Source organism: Sorex araneus, chromosome 2 (assembly GCF_027595985.1).
Source record: "Sorex araneus isolate mSorAra2 chromosome 2, mSorAra2.pri, whole genome shotgun sequence".
NCBI lineage: Eukaryota > Metazoa > Chordata > Mammalia > Eulipotyphla > Soricidae > Sorex > Sorex araneus.
The window spans coordinates 215,652,697-215,672,373 of record NC_073303.1 but is presented as its reverse complement, the minus strand read 5'-3'; the positions used below and the strand labels follow the sequence as shown (position 1 = coordinate 215,672,373).

Here is a 19,677-nt window from a genome sequence, read left to right as displayed (position 1 = left end):
TGAATAGTCTTCACTTAACTCCAGGGCCCTGTCCAGGAGTTTTTACTGTTTTTGGCATATCAAATATGCCACCAGCAGCCTGCCAGGCTTTGGCGTGCGGGTGGGATACTCAAAGTAGCTAGATGGGCTCTCCAAGAGGGGCAGGGGAATTGAACCCGGGTCGGCCATGTGCAAGGCAAACGCCCTTCCCACTGTGCTATGGCTCCAGCCCAGGTATATTGTAAATAACATTAACTTCCTGTGTTTCTCTAGCTGCCCTGGAAAATCAGCAGAACATCGATTTCTATTATGGCAGTTGGTGTCCCCATCAGCATAGGCTCTAGGCTTGTACCCATTCCCTTAATTTCCTTGTCAGTCTAAAGGCCAGCGAAGAGTTTTATGTTCCTGGGAAGGCCCGTGAATGCCAAGACAGAACCTTAGGGGTGGAATGTGTGCCAGGTAGATGAGGCAGAGATAGAACACCTGGAGAAAGAAATCTGACTTTCTCTGTCTCTGTCTCCGTCTCTGTCTCTGTCTCTGTCTCTCTCTCTCTGTCTCTCTCTCTGTCTCTCTCTGTCTCTCTGTCTCTCTGTCTCTCTGTCTCTCTGTCTCTCTCTCTCTCTCTCTCTCTCTCTCTCTCTCTCTCTCTCACTGGCAGGGGGAAACTGAGGCTTTCTCTTTAACCAGTGAGGTAGAATGACACACCTGGATTTCTACCAGGGTGACTATTGCATACCTGGATATATGTGTGTCCTGTTCCATGAAGGAGTTGCCATCTGTAAACAAAATGGGATCCCAGTTTTCCAACGAGCTGTCAGCTCAGTCCAGTGGACACCGGGATTCTAAGCTTGGGAAGCAATGAGTTTAGTGAGAGGAGGCTTCCTGTTCAGGCGATCAGGTAGCAGGGTTTAGAGTAGTACAGGGTTCAAAGGCAGGTCAGAATTCTCTAACAGAAGAGCACTGGTATATGAGAGGCAGCTTTATCCTAGGTTTCAAGGAGTGACGTTTCTAGATGAGGAGTGTAGATTGTCAAAGGTCCTTCTACACTCGGTTTACATGTCTCATGTGCTAGCACAGCTCTGGCTGTTACTGCTTTCAGATCACTCAGCCATTGTACTGAAACTGCACCTACCTTCCTGCTCATGTGTCCCCCATATGACCTTTCCACTCTAATGACTGGGTTGAGATGAATCTAATCAATCACTTTATCTATGTATTTATTACAAGAAAAAAGTTTAATGAAAATTCCATAGTGGGTAGGTAATTATCCACAAGGCTAAATATAATAACAGATAGCACAGCAGGTAGGGCATTTGCCTTGCACGGGGCAGACCCGAGTTCAATTCCTCCATCCCTCTCGGAGAGCCCGGCAAGCTACTGAGAGTATCCCGCCCGCACCGCAGAGCCTGGCAAGCTCCCTGAGGCATATTCGATATGCCAAAAACAGTAACAAGTCTCACAATGGAGACATTACTGGTGCCCAGTGGAGTAACTCAATGAACAATAGGATGACAGTACTAGATTGCTACAGTGCTACAGAATTGTTACTAGAAATTTGAAAGGTGCTGAAGTAAATGTTACATATTATTATCATCTGATTCATCTTCTTTCAGAGATTCCTTAGCATATTTTTCTGCTTCCTTGTGTCTTTGGGGACAATCTCCTGTCTTCCTTCAGTTAATTCACCAACTCAGCTGAGCTCTAATTCAAAAGCTTTATTCTTAACTTCACTGTGTACTACATAAATTGCTTTCTGCAACTTCTATAACAACAGACCAACAGGTTATTTCTTTCATTTGGAGTTTTTCTATTTCTGTCTTTGCAGCCCACCTGGCTTTGCCAAGGGCACAGCCGCAACAACCATATGCAACAATTAATGGCTCAGTCGTATAAAGTTGCCCACCATCATTCACACTCTAAGAATCGAGCAGGAAACTACAGCCAAAGTGTCCAACATTGCCGTCGAGTGCATATACATATATGTACAGGGCAACTCTGTCTGCAAGATGTTTTAGTGGAATGTTACAGTCAACGTTAAATCTAAAGTTGGAAGCTTCTTCTCTTACAGTGTCTGCTAAATAACGTGCATCTGCCAGCAAACCTGTTACTGTCATTCCAGCATGTTGATCAACAATAAAAAGTCATTTATTTGAAACTTTTCCTAAAGTTTAGAAAAGACTCATTCTTCAACCCCCAAAATAACTGCATCTTTACATCTAATTCCAATAACTAGTGTATCCTACAGCTTTCGTGTTACATTCAACTTAAAAAATTCTTCCATCAGGAGTGAATGTAGAAGCTGTCAAGTCATTCCTGGTGCAGATGAAATTCATCATGCTAAATCTATGGAGAATAAGGAGAGTTTCAAGGTCTGAGGTGTTTTCCCAACTTTGCAACGAGTCTAGTCAATCACTTTAATTCTCACCCATGAAACAGGTGGAGGCCTGGACATTTGGGAAGGACCTGATTCCGTCTACCTAAACTGTATAATAAACTCTACCTTTCAATCTTCTGAGTTTTTTATGCAAATCTTTTGTAGAATTCTCTAGAACCCACTGTAGCACTGTAACACTGTCCTCCTGTTGTTCATCAATTTGCTCAAGCGGGCACCAGTAATGTCTCCATTGTGAGACTTGTTACTGTTTTTGGCATATGGAATACACCGCAGAGAGCTTGCCAGGCTCTGCCGTGCTAGAACCCTCCAGTGCAGGAAAATTCCCTTTCATGCTAATGAGTTTAAAGAGATATAAAGTCATAAGAAATTAGATCCAGCTTAATGGATCTAATCCAGCTTAACAACAAGTTAAGTATCTGGGAGTAATGCCTCTGTTTACAACCCCACAGGCAGTTCCTTGCTTTCATGGGCCTCTACGAGGAATTAGATAAACACCTCTGTATGAGTACAAGAGACACAGAGAACATTTTTCTTTGGAGGGACCAGAGCAGAAAGTTACTTTTCTAGATCTAACATGAGCTTTCAAAGAAATGTTAGCTTCAGCCTCACCACAACCTGACAGGCCCTTTGATCGATGTGCCTCTGAGAAGTTATGTATAGCTTTGAGTGTACATTTTGGAGACAGGGAAAAAAAAAAAAGAAGTACCTCTCTTTTAAGATCTTTAGTTGATTAGATTAGGCCCATTCACAGTACGGTGGCTACTAATTAAAATATTTATTTTATTTTAAAGAACCTTCAGAAAAGTATCTAAAATATTTGAAGAGATATCAAATTGTTATCACCAGAATCATGTGGTGCTTGTACATTCCTGAAAGAATTCAAGAGAATCAGTCAGAAAACAAATCAGACATTGATGAGGAAAAATAAAGCTAGAAAGTGAAAATAAGAGGGAAAATTGTGTATCACTGTATCACTGTCATCCTGTTGATCTTAGATTTGCTCAAGCGGGTGCCTGTAACGTCTCCATTCACCCTAGCCCTGAGATATTAGCAGCCTCTCTTTACTCGTTCTTCCCAGTGGTGCCACATTGGAGGATCTTTCAGGGTAAGGGGAATGAGACCCATCATTGTTACTGTATTTGGCATACAGAATACACTACAGAGAGTTTGCCAGGCTCTGCCGTGTGGGCAGGATGCTCTCAGTGCCTTGTCAGGTTCTCTGAGAGGGAGAACTAAGCAATAAGAGCTCGCTTGTGCAGCTGCATTTGCACTTCCAAGAGCTTTGTTTTATAGTCTCTGAATCTTTGCCTTTAATGGGATTACATGGCGCCTGGGGCAGTTTGTGGGTGTGACTGCCAATCTACTGGAAAATGGGACTTCTGGGAGGAGGTGGAGGTGCAGTCCCGATTTGAGCAGGTTTGGAGATCTCAGCTCCGGGTCCCACAACCTGTGTTCCTCCGCCTATTCCTTCATGCTTGCAGCTCATCTGAATGTGTGGAGAGTGGCCTTGTGCATGGCTGTGGCTGAGATCCAGAGGTCTTTGGCTGTAGGGGCACTGCTCTCGGGGAGAGAGGAAAACTCAACCCAACCCCCTCTGAGGGGTCTGGGTGAAGATAGCAAGGCGCGGGGGCAAGAGGGAAAATAGAAAGAGGAAGTCAAAGGAAAGGAAAGTTAACAGTCATTCCGTGGGGTGGAAGAGAGTGGGGTGTCCAAGAAAGAAGCAACACTCAATATTTTCTTTCTTTCTTTTTTTTTTTTTTTTTTTGGTTTTTGGGTCACACCCAGCGATGCTCAGGGGTTACTCCTGGCTTTGCACTCAGGAATCACTCCTGGCAGTGCTTGGGGGACCATATGGGATGCTGGGGATTGAACCAGGTCGGCTGCGTGCAAGGCAAATGCCCTACCCGCTGTGCTATCGCTCTGGCCCCCTCAATATTTTCTTTTCAATGGGCTGTTTTTCCTCATACCTCTGGTTCTACCCTTTTCTCTGCCTCTTCCCTTTTGGGAACTGGGTTTAGTTTTCCAGGATAGTATGTCTGTATCTTTTCAGTTACAGGGAGGGAGTTTGTGGTTTATTCTAGGTCAAAATTAGATTTTAGTGCCAGTGGTCAATTGAAACCAGTTTTCTCTGTGGGTTGATTCACTAATCCTTGCATCTTTTACTCCTGAGAGGAAGTTCCTCCCTCTTTCTTTCTGCCACCCACCTAGTTAACCACTGTGGAATAAAATCAATGGCCATGAATTTGATCATTTCTGAGTATATCAAGAGAAACACCTATACAGAGATCTTCACCTCAATTTTCAACTTGGAATCGTATCTATCAAAATTTTTAAGAGAGTTTTATAGAGATTTTAGCTTTTGTTTGCAACATAAACTCATAAAGTAACAACATAAGGTTGTAACCTATATTTAGCTGAATCATGTACTCTTCAATTTTCCAAAATATGTAAAATATTTTATCTGTTCTTTTCATCATTTTTATTTAAACAAGATCTTTATTATCAACATAGCCTGGTTATAAGAGAAATAAATTGCTTAAGTCATATTGTTCAACTCAGGGTAGGGACTCCAAAATTGGAATGTGAGCTGTCAACAATCCTTTCAAGATTCAATCTATTCTGTAAAGCTTGGTGGTGGCATTATGTTCAGGTAGGCAGGAGGAAAAATACTAGAGTTTCCAGTACCTACTTGTGAGAACAAATGGATGAGCCATTCTTTTCTGTTACTCTCATATTATTCAGCTACTTCATTTCTTTCAATTTTAACCCTCACAATTAGGTCGCACATACATATTTTTAAATATATATATTGGAAAAATAACAAAAACAATAACAACAATTTGGCATTATTCATTCTGAAAAAAATGTAAAATAGGATAAATGTTGTTGAGTGAACTTACAGTGTTGACTACAGTGACTTTATAGAAATAGATGAATAACATTACATTTAAGTGTATTTGTAAATTGATTTTACTTGTATATTTTCTGTTTTAGAAATCTCTGTTAAGAGCAAAATTGATTTAGAGTACTTCTTTACCTCTGGTTCATGATAAGCAAATCTCAAAGAATCCTCTTTGAGAAGCTTACTTGTGTCTTATTAGAGTCATCCTGGGTAACTTTTTTCCAATGTAAATTAATTTGAAAGAAATCTAGCCATAAATTATTAGAAAGAGAAGTAATAGATTAAACTAACTTTTGTAATATATTCCAGATATTAAAATTATCTAGAGAATACATTCATAGAAGGAAAGTCATTTATTTTTAAAATGTAGACCACGAGCAAACTAATTAAATTCTGTATGATAGAAAACTCAAATGAACTTGTATTTTAGTAGAATTCTATAAGCTTTCTCTGTTTTTGATAATAATAATAATACATTATTTCTTTTATGTTCATTAAAGTCCATTCATTTGAAATAGTTGAAAATTCACTTATGTTCCTTGAGTCTACATTTCATAAATTTTGTTCCAGTTTCAGGATACATATTAAAATTTTTCACTAGACATAGTGTTATAAAGTGACTGTTAAATTTATTGCATTAAATAACATTATATTGTTGTTCATTTGTAGAAGAAACAAAAATTATTGATATGTCAAAAAGCAAAGTAACTTTCCACTTTTTAAGAGACTATTTATTATTATTATGTAATGTTTTTGAGTCCAAGGTCACAAGATTCCGCATTACCTGGTTCTGTGATATTTCACTCATGCGTGAGTCTTGGCCTGAGCATCTGGAAAGAGGCCTGTAGTGTGGCGGCAGTTGGGATACACTGGCTCAGCTCTTTACATACTAACTGTCTGAATGCACAGGTCAGTCCCAACGGAAAACCAGCAGGACCGTCCTGTTGTATAAGAACGGGGCATCCATGACATCAACAACTATCACCAGATCTGCCTGTTGTCCATCGCCTACAATTTATTCACTCGAGTTATCCTGAATAGGATTGGCAGAACTCTAGACGAAGGACAACCATGCAAGCAAGCCAGGTACCAAAAAGGATTCAGCATGATCAACCATATCCACACGGTGACCAAGCTCATTGAGGTTTCATGAGAGTTCAAGATGCCGCTCTGTCTAACGTTCCTCGACTTAAAGAAGGCCTTTGATTCTGTTGAGACTGAAGTGGTCATCAGAGCCCTAGCCAAACAGGGCGTTCAAACTCAGTACATCAGGATCCTTTATGAGCAGTATTGCAGATTCGCCACCAGGATCTCACCATTCTGCAAGGAAGTGACCACAGACGTAAAGAGAGGGATTCAGCAGGGTGGAACCATTTCACCGAAACTCTTTTGTGCCACCCTCGAGAACATCATGCGATGACTGGAATGGGAAGGAATGGAAGTGAAGATAGATGGATGGCAACTATACCACCTCCACTTCGCTGATGACATCGTTCTAATAAAACCAAATATCAGCAAATATCAGCCAAGCGGCTCGAATGCTGGCCGACTTCGACCGTGAGTGTGGAAAGGTTGGACTGCAGCTGAATCTCACGCAGACAATGTTTATGAAAAATAGCCTAGTTGCTGATGTTCTATTTGCCCTCAATGGAACAAACATCTCTGAATGCAGTAGTTATGTGTACCTAAGTCGAGAACTCAACATGACAAACGACCTGGCATTTGAACTGCACAGGAGGAAGAGGATCAGCATGGAATGCCTTCAAAAGCATCAAAGAAGTGTGGTTAAGAGGATGAAGAACCTCCAGCTTGGAGCACATCTTTTTGACTCCACAGTTCTTCCTGCACTAACATATGCCTCAGAGACCTGGGCCCTACGCAAACAGGATAAGAATGCTATTCAGGTCTCCCAAAGAGGAATTGAAAGAGCTATGCTTGGAGTACCATGTTTCATTCAAGCGAGAGAAGGAATCCAGGGTTCCAACCTCCGTCGATGATCAAAAATCAGGGACACTATCTCGATTACCAAGGCATCGAAACTCAGATGGGCCGGACACATAATGTGATTTAGAGATGACCACTAGACTAGATCTGTTAACGACTGGATTCCACAGGACGTCAAAAGAACACGTGGCCACTCATCTACAAGATGATCAAACTTCTTTGTCAAGACCTTGAATAAACAGTTTGAGGCTCTTCCTGTTCCTGGAGCAAGCAGATACCATTGGCTACACTAGCATCTACGGGGACAAATGGAGACATTACTGGCACCCGCTCGAGCAAATCGATGAACAACCAGATGACAAGTGATACAAGTGATGTAATGTTCTTGAGATACTATGTATCTTTATTTCTGGATCTAATGTTCATAAAATAATTAAGTAGGCCTAACTTTGAATAACATGCTATTTAGACTAATCATAGGTTGAAACTTCTGTCTGAGTTATATCTAATTATATGTGCTTTGAGTACTGTAAACAAGTGCTAGAAATAGAAAGCATATGAGTCCTAAGGAATCATTTACATATATTTTATCTACACATATATTGAAAATGAGGATACAGATAACATGTCTTGAATGATAGTACTATTCAAGTACTTTTTTTTTAGCTTTTCATGTATTTCATACAGACTTAGAAAATAAATATATAGGAAACTTTTAAGTTTCTGGTGCATTCTACCAAGTAGTCATCTCAAATGCAATGCCTCATCTTTAATAATCGGTCTCTTTCCCATATTACTCTTTAGAATGTGTTCAGAATTGCTTTGATACACATGAAAAACCAGTTAGCATTTTAAAGTTTTATATTTTCTCTGGATTGGAGTGATTCCTTTGTCCCTGTCGGAGAGCCCGGCAAGCTACCGAGAGTATCTCGCCCGCACAGCTGAGCCTAGCAAACTACCCTCGGCATATTCGATATGCCAAAAACAGTAACAAGTCTCACAATGAAGAAGTTACTGGTGCCCACTCGAGCAACTCAATGAACAACGGGATGGCAGTGTTACAGGGCTCTATTTTCTCTACAAATATTATTTTTATTTTAACTGTGGCACAGTGATTTAGAGTATTGTTAATGCTAGAGTTTCGTGCAAACAGCATTCTGGCACCACGTGCTCCACTGGTGTCCATTTCCCTCTATTACTATTCAATTATTAGATTGGGATTCAAGTGGCATTTAGACACTTAAAGAACAGATTAAATACATTCTCAATAGAATTGGGTGTGCTCGTCTTGTTATAATGAAAACAAAATATCCATTTTTATATCATAACATTTAAATTTGTAGGGAAATTACTCTCAAATAGTTAAACATAGAATCATAGAAAAGTCAGCACTGAATATTTGAAGAGATATTCTCTTCAAAATAAAATGACTGCTCACAAGAAAAATATCAGTACCATAGCAAATAATTATATCACCAAGAATATTTTAAAAAGTGCTTTTATTATAAAAAGGATAAATCCTGCTGCTAACTTAGAAATATTTAGGAACCATTTCAAGTACTAAAACCATACCTGACAAGTACAGTAGTATTGAATTCCCACTGCCTTGGACAGATTTCTCCTGTTCATTTTCAACCTCTTCAGGGTCTGGGATTTTCTTTTTCTTTTTGACAGTTGTTTATATTTGTAGCAAGGACAATGGCAGTAATGAAATCAGGGCTTACAAGTTTTAAATTTTCACTCTGGATTTTGTTTCTTGAGAATATCATGAACACGATCTGAAAATGAGCAATTTTATTTTCAGATTGGTAAAGTTTCCAACCAACCCTGCCTCCTTATTTTACAGTAAGACCTCCTATGCAGAATTTAGAAAACCTTAATGGCCTCTTCCTTGGTTTCTCACTCATGTTAAATTTAAAGTACAGAAGTGACAGCCTTTGAGGTCAGATTTGTCCAGAGGACATTAACAATGGCTGTCAGTTCCATCCTACCATCATTAGAAGGAGTAGTGGCATCTAAATATCATTTTAAAATTTCAGAAACCACTTGTCCTCTCAATCTTTAGTGATGTATTCACTTTGGGCTCATTGGAGTTGGACTCAAGAATAAAAATCTAAAGCTTGAGTGTTCTTTCTAGCTGCTGTGAATGAAGGATGACGTCAAAGACGGCCAGCATTGCCAGAATTTGCCGGGATAAATGCATGACTACGTCCTCTGGGTGTCTTAACAAGCAAAACAAATGGAAACTGTTTAAAATCTTGTCCAAGTAAGCGATGCAGAGGTGTGAGGTGGTCCTGGCCGAGAGTAGCTGGGAGTATAATGGGTACTCTGTGTCTTAGAGCTGAGTTGAACATATAAATGATTATTTGAAACCAGACACAGGTTTCAAATCATTCCAAAGGTTATACAGGAGGGAGTTTCCTGGTATTACAGACTTCTGAGAACAAAAGGTGACTCTATGAGAAACTGTCAGTTTTAAAGCTCTGTCAGGTCCAAAAAATGCTAATGTCAGCTGAAGGCAATCTCTTCCAATGAACAATTCAGTTTCTCAGGCGCAACCAAATAGGGCACAGAAAGCATATAAATAAAGTCAATTTCCCTGTTCTTCATAATGGTTTACCCTTTGGACACAGGTATGTGTTTTAACTACCCGGGGTAAAAAGCCTGTATTTAAATTGCATAATGAGAGAAAATTATTTTGACAGAATGACTCTGTGTAGTTGGGAAAAATGATTATAATTTTCGTAGACTATCTAATATAATCACTTAATAGCCTTTTAGTTGAAATAGTATCAGAGTTACACTAAATACAAATAGTCTCCATAGAAGAATAATAATATCTGAGCTAAGGTTTGTGATACTAATATTGGACAGTCTAAATTAAAAAAAGACAATTTGTCACACATTACTTTATGCCAAGTCATGTGCCAAAGAGTTTATATAAATATATTACTGATACTTGTAATTTAAATGGGAAAGATGTCATATATCCACTATTATCATTGAGGAGATCAAGTTTCAGAGAAGTTAAGTCACAATTTTAGGTCAAACACATAACACTATAGGTGTGATTCAATCCAAATCTGTTCAAACTGCCCCCATTTTTTTAAATCTACATCAGAGCATATCTGACCATATGTCCCCTGCTTTGCAGGATCTCTTCAACCAACAAAATCAGACTTCTGCTCCTCTCCTCCCATACTGAGATTTATTTGGTGACAGAATGTAACTTGCTAGACTCTTCCTTTTAAATCTGGAGAAGAGGAAAACTGCAGAGAAGAACATGAACTGTAGAAGTCAAAATGAAAGTGACAAGAAGACAGATACAAGGCTATCTCTCTGGCCCTGTGTCCAGGTACTCTCTCTCCAACTCACTTCCAAACATCTCAGCATTTTTTGGTCAGGGAGAGTTGGGTCACCAGGGGTCACCCCGATACTGGCAGGACTCTGGTACCTGATATCGTACAGGAGATTGAACCAGGGTCGGCTTCATGCAAGACAAGCAACTTACCTGCTGTATTCTCACTCTGGTTCCATCGCAAATTTTATAAGCAAGTAAGATAAGGACTCACACTTCTGAGCCTTGCACAGAAAACTTTCTCTCTTACCCTCCAAACATCTGCTGGAATGATTATCCCACCACTTTCAGAAAAGGATACCATACCGCTTAGATATCACTTTTTCTTTTCCACTTTATTTATTAGACAGGTGAAAATAATGACCTGCACCACCTTCCATGGATTTGTTGCATTTTTGCATTGCCCTGATTTTGTTTTGCTTTACCATGCAATTTATGAACCTAGGAACAGTTTAATAATCTATCATTTATTATCTCTTTCTTTCACTAGAATAAGTGTTGATCACAGATTTTGCTTATTTTCTATATCAGGCATCTGAAATATTATTTGAACCATGTTTTATTTGGTTTGGTTTTTGGGTCAACCTAGCAATGTTCAGGGATGACTCCTGGCTCTGAACTCAGAAATTACTCCTGGTGGTTCTCAGGGGTGCTGGGGAATGAACCTAGGTTGAGAGCATGCAAGGCAAGATAGTATTCACTGTACAATCGTACCTGCCATGGAATGTGTATATCATGTATTAGTAAACAGACTATTGAACACTTACATTTATTGATTACTTTATGCTGAATACTAATATAAAATGAATACTGAATTCTAATATACCAAAGATATCACATGTAACTTTGACTTTCTGATATACATTTTGTTTTTGCTCATCTTTACTTGCTCAACTTTCACAATCATTTTAGAAGGGCACCTTCTTAAGTTTACACTTTACCTCACCAGAACTAACCGGGTTTCAGAAATAGAGTACCTTTTTTATCTAGTACCAATATTATCAACATCGGTCTGTACTCTCATAGTCTCTGACAAAATCAAATGACATGAAAGAGATATTAATTTTATAACATATTGTGAACATATCTTAAGAATTATTCATGATGATAATTGCATAGGCCATACATGTACATTTCAATGAAAACCTTATTTTTCATTCTGGTGGATTTTGATATGGGAGTAAATTCTAGTATTTATGAGGTTCTTACTCAAAATTTGCACATATAGTTCTACTTCTACTTTGAAAATTAAAATACAGACAAGAATCAATATTACATGTAATGTATGATAGCTGATTTTGCATAAAACTCAGAAAGAAATACATGCATGAAATCGCTATAAAATAAATTTAGTTTGTTTTGAATGTGAAATTTGTAATATTTGATCCTATAATGAAAGATTTGCAGAAAATATTATTCAATATTATTCCCATGTGGATCCATTTAGTAAAAATTAACTTGTAACCATCTGTAAAAAATGCTAACAAGCCACATTTCTCAAAAAACATAGACCTGGTTCTTTATTTCTTTGGGGCTTTAACATAAGTTTGAATAGGCAATATAGTGTCACCATGGATAATGAATGATGCATTCGTGAAATAATGACCTTAAAACAGCACATTTCTTAAGAGAAATCAATTTACACATCATTGCTGCTTAAATTTTATGAGCAATTATGTATCATGTGTTTCCTACATATGTGATAGAAAATCTATTTTAATCAACATTTATTTCCATAAAATCGTAATTTGTCTGGTTCCCATTAACAAAGATGAACTAGATGTGGAAAATAGTTTTAAGGAAATAAAGATTGAGGGGAGATACTCTAAAAGTATATTTTTTTCTTCAAAAGATAAGTATTTTAAAAACAAAAAAGTTTTCTCATCAGTGTGTCTGTAATATAACAAAACTAGCAATAATGGAAGCATTTCCAAATATAGGAATTTTTGAACATACTATGGTGAATCAGAAGACTCCCTATTACTTCCCCATTAAGAAGATACTGTTCTGTTACAAGTAACCGCTATTTAGTATTTTTGTCCTTTTTGTCGTTAGTCTATTTTCTAGTTTCAGTATTAGAAAGCAAGATATGATACACTATTAGTGCTTTTTGCTCAATGATAGTAACTCATAAAATCCTGGTGGCTATGCATTAGAGGCACATAAAATGTAGGTACAAGCCTTACATTCTAGACTCGCTAGTTATTGGCAAATATTCTGAACTTTACCAAAACAAAATTAAAGCCAATGGCCTTTAGTCTTGAATATCTATTACACAAATATCTATTTCCATAGATCTGGATTCATACAATATTTTATGAAAAATTTTAAACTACAAAAGAGATTGTCATTAATGCAAATTATTCTTGAATATTTACCACCATATAAAAATCCCATCATGCTTCTGTGAGTTTACTCTCCTATAGTCTCTAACCATATTTTTTATAATATATATGCATATATAGCATATAAAATTTGTAGGCCACACCTGGCAGTGCTCAGGACTTACTACGTGCTCTATGATGACTCCTGGTGGGGTTCAGGGGACCATATGAGGTGCCAGGGATTGAACCTTGGTCAAACACATGCAAAGCAAGTATCTTACTGCTCTCTCCAGCCCAAACACAATTCATGTTTCTTAATGTTTTTCTTTTACTATTTCACCACCATCACCCACTTGGGGATGAGAGAGGGTATGAAAAGAAACTATTTAAACTAAAACCATTATCATGATTGACTCCAACTCACGCTAACTAAAGTAAACTGGAGGAAAATGACCATCACCAAGTGATATCACTTATATGTGAAAATTTTTAAAAAGTTCCCCCCCCCAAAAAAAAAATCTGTGAGATAGTACCTATAGGACTTTTTTCTATGATGACAAAGAGAGGGTGAGGGAAAGAGGGCATCTTACTGGGACAGCAGCGGTGATATTCTGATACCATGGTGGTCATTGTAATGAAGTAGCACAGCAAATATGCAGTAGCAATGTAATAACTGTTACAAACCATATTATCAAATAAAAAGAATTCTAAAAATATGATATTTATGTATGAAGGATCATTTTAATTTTTGTAACATTGCTTACATGAGTACAAATATTTGCACATTTTACAGGCACAATGTTACTATACCTTACTCGACACATCATATTTCTAACATGGACCTTCCCCACCACTATAACCTCAGTTCTGTCAAAAGAGCTTAAAAGTTTGTTTCTATTGGACATTGCTTGTTCCCTTGTTTTGTTTCTTTATGTCCTACAAAAGAGTGAAATTACTGGTGTTTGTCATTCTCCTTCAGACTTCGATCACTTGACATGATACTACTGAAGTCAATTTTGTAATGTAGCTAAAGGCAAGGTTTCATCTTCTCTGTTATGTGAGGTATGTAGTATTCCATAGGCTACAGATATATATTTTTTTAACCACTCAGCTGATATTGGGCCCTTGAGTTGTTTCCAGACTTTAGATATTGTATATGGAAAAATTTGAAAACATTATTCTAATGAATATTGGTATGCATATAGCTATATAAGCTTGTGTGATATATATAGAAATGTATATAGAAATATAAATAAATATATAAATATATATGCATATATATCACTGTTATCACTGTCGTCCCATTACTCATCAATGTGCTTGAGTGGGTACCAGTAACATCCCATTTGACCCTGTCATGTTCAGGGGAATGAGGCCCATTGTTGTTATTATTTCTGACATATTGAATATGTCACAGGTAGCTTGCCAGGCTCTGCTGTGTGAGATTCTGAATCACTCTCTTCTGGGAGCTTAGTTTTATAGTCTCTGGATCTTGGCCATTGATGGCAGTTTGTGGGTGGGGTGTGACTGCCAAGCTACTGGAAAATGGGGGATCTGGGTGGAAGAGGCCCAATCCTGATCTGAGCAGGCTTAGATATCTCAGCCATGGGTCCCGCATACCTGGGTTCCTCTGTCGGTTCCTTCATGGGTGAGGCTCGTCCAAGCATGTGAAGAGTGGCCTTGAGCATGGCTGTGGCTGGGTTCTGGAGGTTTTCAGCTCTGGGGCTCTTCTTGGGGTGGGGAGGGAAACTCAACCTGCCCCCGCTCTGATGGGGCCCAGTGAAGACAGCCTGGTGTGGGGGCAGGAGGTTCTGTGTAGAAATTTTCTGTGTAGAAACTTTAGTTTGATATAATTTCAGTTTGATTCCTTCACTCCTCTCGGAGAGCCTGGCAAGCTACCATGAGTATCAAGCCCACACGGCAGAGCCTGGCAAGCTACCCATGGTATATTGGATATGCCAAAAACAGTAACAAATAAGTCTCACAATGAGAGGCATTACTGGTGCCCACTCGAACAAATCAATGAGCAACGGGATGACAGTGACAGGACAGTGATAATTTCAGTTTTTAATTTTTATTTTTCTTGCCAATGGAGTCAATTCAGTGAAGTCACCTCAGAAGCCAATACATATATACATATATAATTTACATGCATATACATAAAACAAATTATGTACATATAAATATACAAATTTATATACATATATTAGGACAGACATTGGTAGATCATGATATAGCTCTATTTTTTGCCTTTTGAAAAAAAACTATAGCTTTTCCATAGACATTAAACAATTTAAATTCCCATTTCCAGTGATTGTTATCAAAATCTTTGCCTACAGTGGTTTCTAGCCCATTTTATAGAGGCTATTCTCATGGTTGTGAGACAATATTTCATTGTCATTTTAATTTTCATTTCCCAAATTTTTAGTGATGGGGAGCACTTTTTCATGTGCCTTTGGACATCTTTTTGTCATTTATGATGCAGTCTGTACAGATTTTCTCCCCATTTTTTTTGATCGAATATCTCTCTTGTTGAGTTCTTTCAGTTCTTGGTCCTTTGTCAGATATATAGTTTTCAAATATTTTCTCACATTCAGTAGCATGTCTTTTATTATAGTGCTAGATGGTTTTTTTTACAATTTTCTGTGTAGAAACTTCAGTTTGATATAATTTCACTTTTTAATTTTTGTTTTTTCTTGCCAATGGAGTAAATTCAGTGAAGTCATTTCAGAAGCCAATCTCATGGGTGTTTTGTTTCTATTTTATCCAACATATTTTATGAATTTGGATCTTGTCTCTAAGCTTTTCTACTACTTTAAGTAACTTTTGCGGAAAGTGATCCAAGATTAATTTGTGGCTCACCAGTTTTGCCAGCACCATCAAGGAGGCTTTCCTGTTTCTATTTCATGCTGTTCCCTCTTCTGTCATGAATTAACTATCTAATTATCTCAAGGTTTACTTCTGGAATCTCAGTTCTATTTCACTGGTCAGTATGTCTGGATTTATTATAATAGCAAACAATTTTTATTATCACATTTTTTTTGTTTTAGTTTGTTTTTTGGACTATACCCAGTGGTGTTCAGGGCTTATTCCTAACTCTGTGGTCAAGGCTCTAGGGGCTGAGGTGTTGTGGAATGAACTGAAATTTGTTACATACATCACAAGCACCCGATTTGCTGTACATTCTTTCCACTCCCTGATTATTATAGCCTTATAATGCAAATCCAGAAAACATGATGCATCCTTGCTTTTATTTTTCCTCAAGATTATTATGACTATCTTGGGGGTTATTTTGGTTGCAAACAAATTTAGGTAGTATTTACATAGGTATGATTCTAGACATAGAATTGCATTGCACTCTATGCTTTGGGTAAAATGGTTATCCTAACAATATTTTTTTCTATCAGCCCATGAAATGTCTTTGTCCATTCACTTGAGCATTTTCATATTTATTGTAATACTTAATCATCACTTTAATGTCTAAATTTATCCATTTTATTGTTAAATTGATTCCTAGGTGGTTGATTAACTTTTTTCATAAAATTGTAAGTAGGATTTTTTTTTGTATTTGGCCACAACCAGCTATGCTTAGAGGTTACTCCAGACTCTGCACTCAGGAATTACACCTCGCTGTGCTCGGAGAATCATATGGGATCTGGGGTATCTAACTTGGGTAGACCCTGTGCAAAGCAAGTGTCCTACCCGCTGTGTTCATAGTAAAGTTGTACATAAATCAGCAATCCTTTACTAATTTGGTGTCTGTTTTAAGTTCTCTTTTATTCTGATCCTATTTATTTTTTCTCTTTTTTTCTTTGTTTAACTAAGGATTTATCAGCATTTACTATTGTTTAAGGGGCATAGCTTTGGTGTTTTTGATCTTTAGTACTTTTAATTTTTTTTTTTTTTTTTTTTGCTTTTTGGGTCACACCTGGCAATGCACAGGTGTTACTCCTGGATCTGCACTCAGGAATCACCCCTGGCGGTGCTCAGAGGACCATATGGGATGATGGGAATCGAACCCGGGTCAGCCACGTGCAAGGCAAATGCCCTACCCGCTGTGCTATCACTCCAGCCCCTAAAATTTCTATTTTATTTTTATTCTGACTTTTAATATAGTATCCCTTTAGACTTTGAGTTTAATTTGGTCTTTTTCTCATTTCTTAAAATTTGAGATTTGATTGTCCATTGAATGTTATTTCTTGATATAAATCCATGTGGTTACAAAAATACTGTTTCTGTTTTGTTGTATATTATAAAAGTCCACATTTTTCTATTCTGGAGAGACACTGATGCCATTCTCGGTCTGAGAGTAGCTCTGTGCTCTGATCATAGTGTCTTAAAGAAGATTCTTAATTAAACGACATTCTGACAAAGATGTAGCTATTAGACAACTTAATACTCCTCTTTGAAAATAAATGGGGGGTTTAAAATTAAGGTTATGTTTCAGTTGATGACTTTACCCTAGAAGTCGTTAAAGAGATCCGATCAAATAGATATGAGTGACTCATCATCCTACCAGCCTGGTTAGTATAATATGGGGTTTAAGACATTTGATTTATATGCAGCTACCCTGATTCTGTCCCCAGCACTACATAGTATTAACTGATCACTGCCAGGAGTGATTTCTGAGCCCAATTTTCCTACAAGTTTATTTATTTATCATTGAAGTTTTTTTCATGTCAGCAAGCATCAAAAGCAATGCTATTCTGTTCTTTTCCAGGCAGATTATAAAGGTCTGAGGTCCTTGCAGATATTCTTGTACCTATTTAACCCTCAGTTGATCTGGTTGAGTTACTTTATTTATTTATTTTTTCCATTGTTTTCAGTGTTATGTTGCTTGTGGGGTTGAATTCTGGCCAGTCACTGCTCATGGATTTCTCTCATCAGTGAGTTTGGTTTGACTTGTTTTCTCAAAGTTCTTGCTGTACTGTGCAACTTAAGCACTGGAGAAAGGACTCCATGCGTGGGGCATGCTGGACCAGGGGTGCTTACACTTGGGATGCTTCTGCTGCTATCCTGAGTGTCAAATGGAATGGGGAAAAGGTCCATAGTGGGTAGAGGGTAAACTGACCGGGGGATGCTCACTCTCAAAACTGCTGGGGCTAGTAGGTCATTGGCACAGGAAACCTAGAACGATTTTTTTTCTTTTGGGGTCACACCTGGTGGTGCAAAGGGGTTACTCCTGGCTTTGCACTCAGGAATTACTCCTGGCAGTATTCAGGGAACCATATGGGATGCTGGGAATCAAACCCAGGTCAGCCACGTGCAAGGCAAACGCCCTACCCGCTGTGCTATCGCTCCAGCCCCAGAATGATCTTTTAAAATGTAAAAAGCAGTTGTTCTATATGTTTTAATACAGAGTTACTAATAACTTTTCATTTTAATGTCAAATATATGATATTTTACAGTAGATCATACAACATAGGTCTTATCTTCAGTGCTGGTCACAGTACTTTTATTTCCTGAAGTAAAATGTTTTCCCCTAACTACTATCTAGTTCATATCATAGTGTCTTTACCTGAAAAGCTTTTCCTTTCACTCTTTGCTTTGCTAATCTCACTCATATTTCATGTATTAGCGCAAATGTCACTTTTCTGAATGGCCCCCTTTTGAGCTCCAATCTAAATTAGATTTCTTCCTTATGTTTGCTCCTTCTCAAACTAGCTCTTATCACAAATTATGTTATAGGTCAACTGTCTTTGCTTTTAGAGTAGTCTTTATACTCCCTGAAATTAGACAGAAAGCATGCTTTGTTCAAATTTATATCTAATTCTTAGTCGTCATTTAGTGTAGGATTTTATGTAAGCATATTATGTATAAACAAATGTTTATAATAAATCTTCATACTTTTTTGTGTCTCAACTGTGGAATTAGCATTAAATTTTTACCTTGACAGTTTAATTTTGGAAAGAACAAATGTGTAATAATTAACATGTGTTTACTTCAAAGATTACTGGTCCTCTGTTCCTCCGTCCAGTATGTACATGCCAGCAACTCGAAATAACAGAAAGAACTTTAAATTTTGACACAAATAATACTTTTTTTATGTACTACATGTGGAATTCTTAAAGTTTTCATTAGCTATCTGTGTAACACTTTAGACATCATTGATTGTACTCTTATCTATAAAACTCATTTAATAATAATGATAAAATAATATTACCATAAGAATTTGGTCACAATTATATGAAATAGTATCTATAAAGGAATAAGCATGCAAACAGTCCAGAGATCTAATTTTCCAGTTCTTAAATATAAAAAAATGCATGTATAGTCAAATTTTTCAATATTTTCATCTAAAATCAGATCTGGTTTTCACATATTGAAGCAAAAATGACTTTTTGAGTACAAATAAATCTGAAAAGTATGCCAAAACTCTGTCTTCAGGTAGCTTATGAAACACCTGAGGAGCTTAATCCAAACGCAAATTCCAGGGTCTCAAACACTGACATTATTTCAGTCGATATGGAGTTAATGCAAGAATTTGCATTTTGTTAAAACCAACAGGGAGAGTCAGATGTTCCATTTACCTTCACTCTAAGGAAAAGTTTTTTTGTACAAACTAAGTTTGGGTCGCAGAAGTCTTTATAGCCTTCCATGCTATAGATTCATGTAATCTATAAGCAACATATGTACCTATGTTTTCTAAATGTCACATTATTTCATTAAGGATTGTTAGTTTTTTTTCAATTCTGCTTTATAAAATGAATTTAATGTTGAGCTGAGAAGACATAAGAACAACTGCTTTCCAAAAAAAATTGTGTTTTTTATTCAA

At 37.4% G+C, this 19,677-nt stretch overlaps 1 pseudogene; it reads right to left on the bottom strand.

Annotated features, from left to right (window-relative positions):
* Positions 1-1,556: 1,556 nt before the first annotated feature.
* LOC101537956 (proteasome subunit alpha type-3-like) lies at positions 1,557-2,312 on the bottom strand (annotated as a pseudogene).
* Between the last annotated feature and the right edge of the window lie 17,365 nt (positions 2,313-19,677).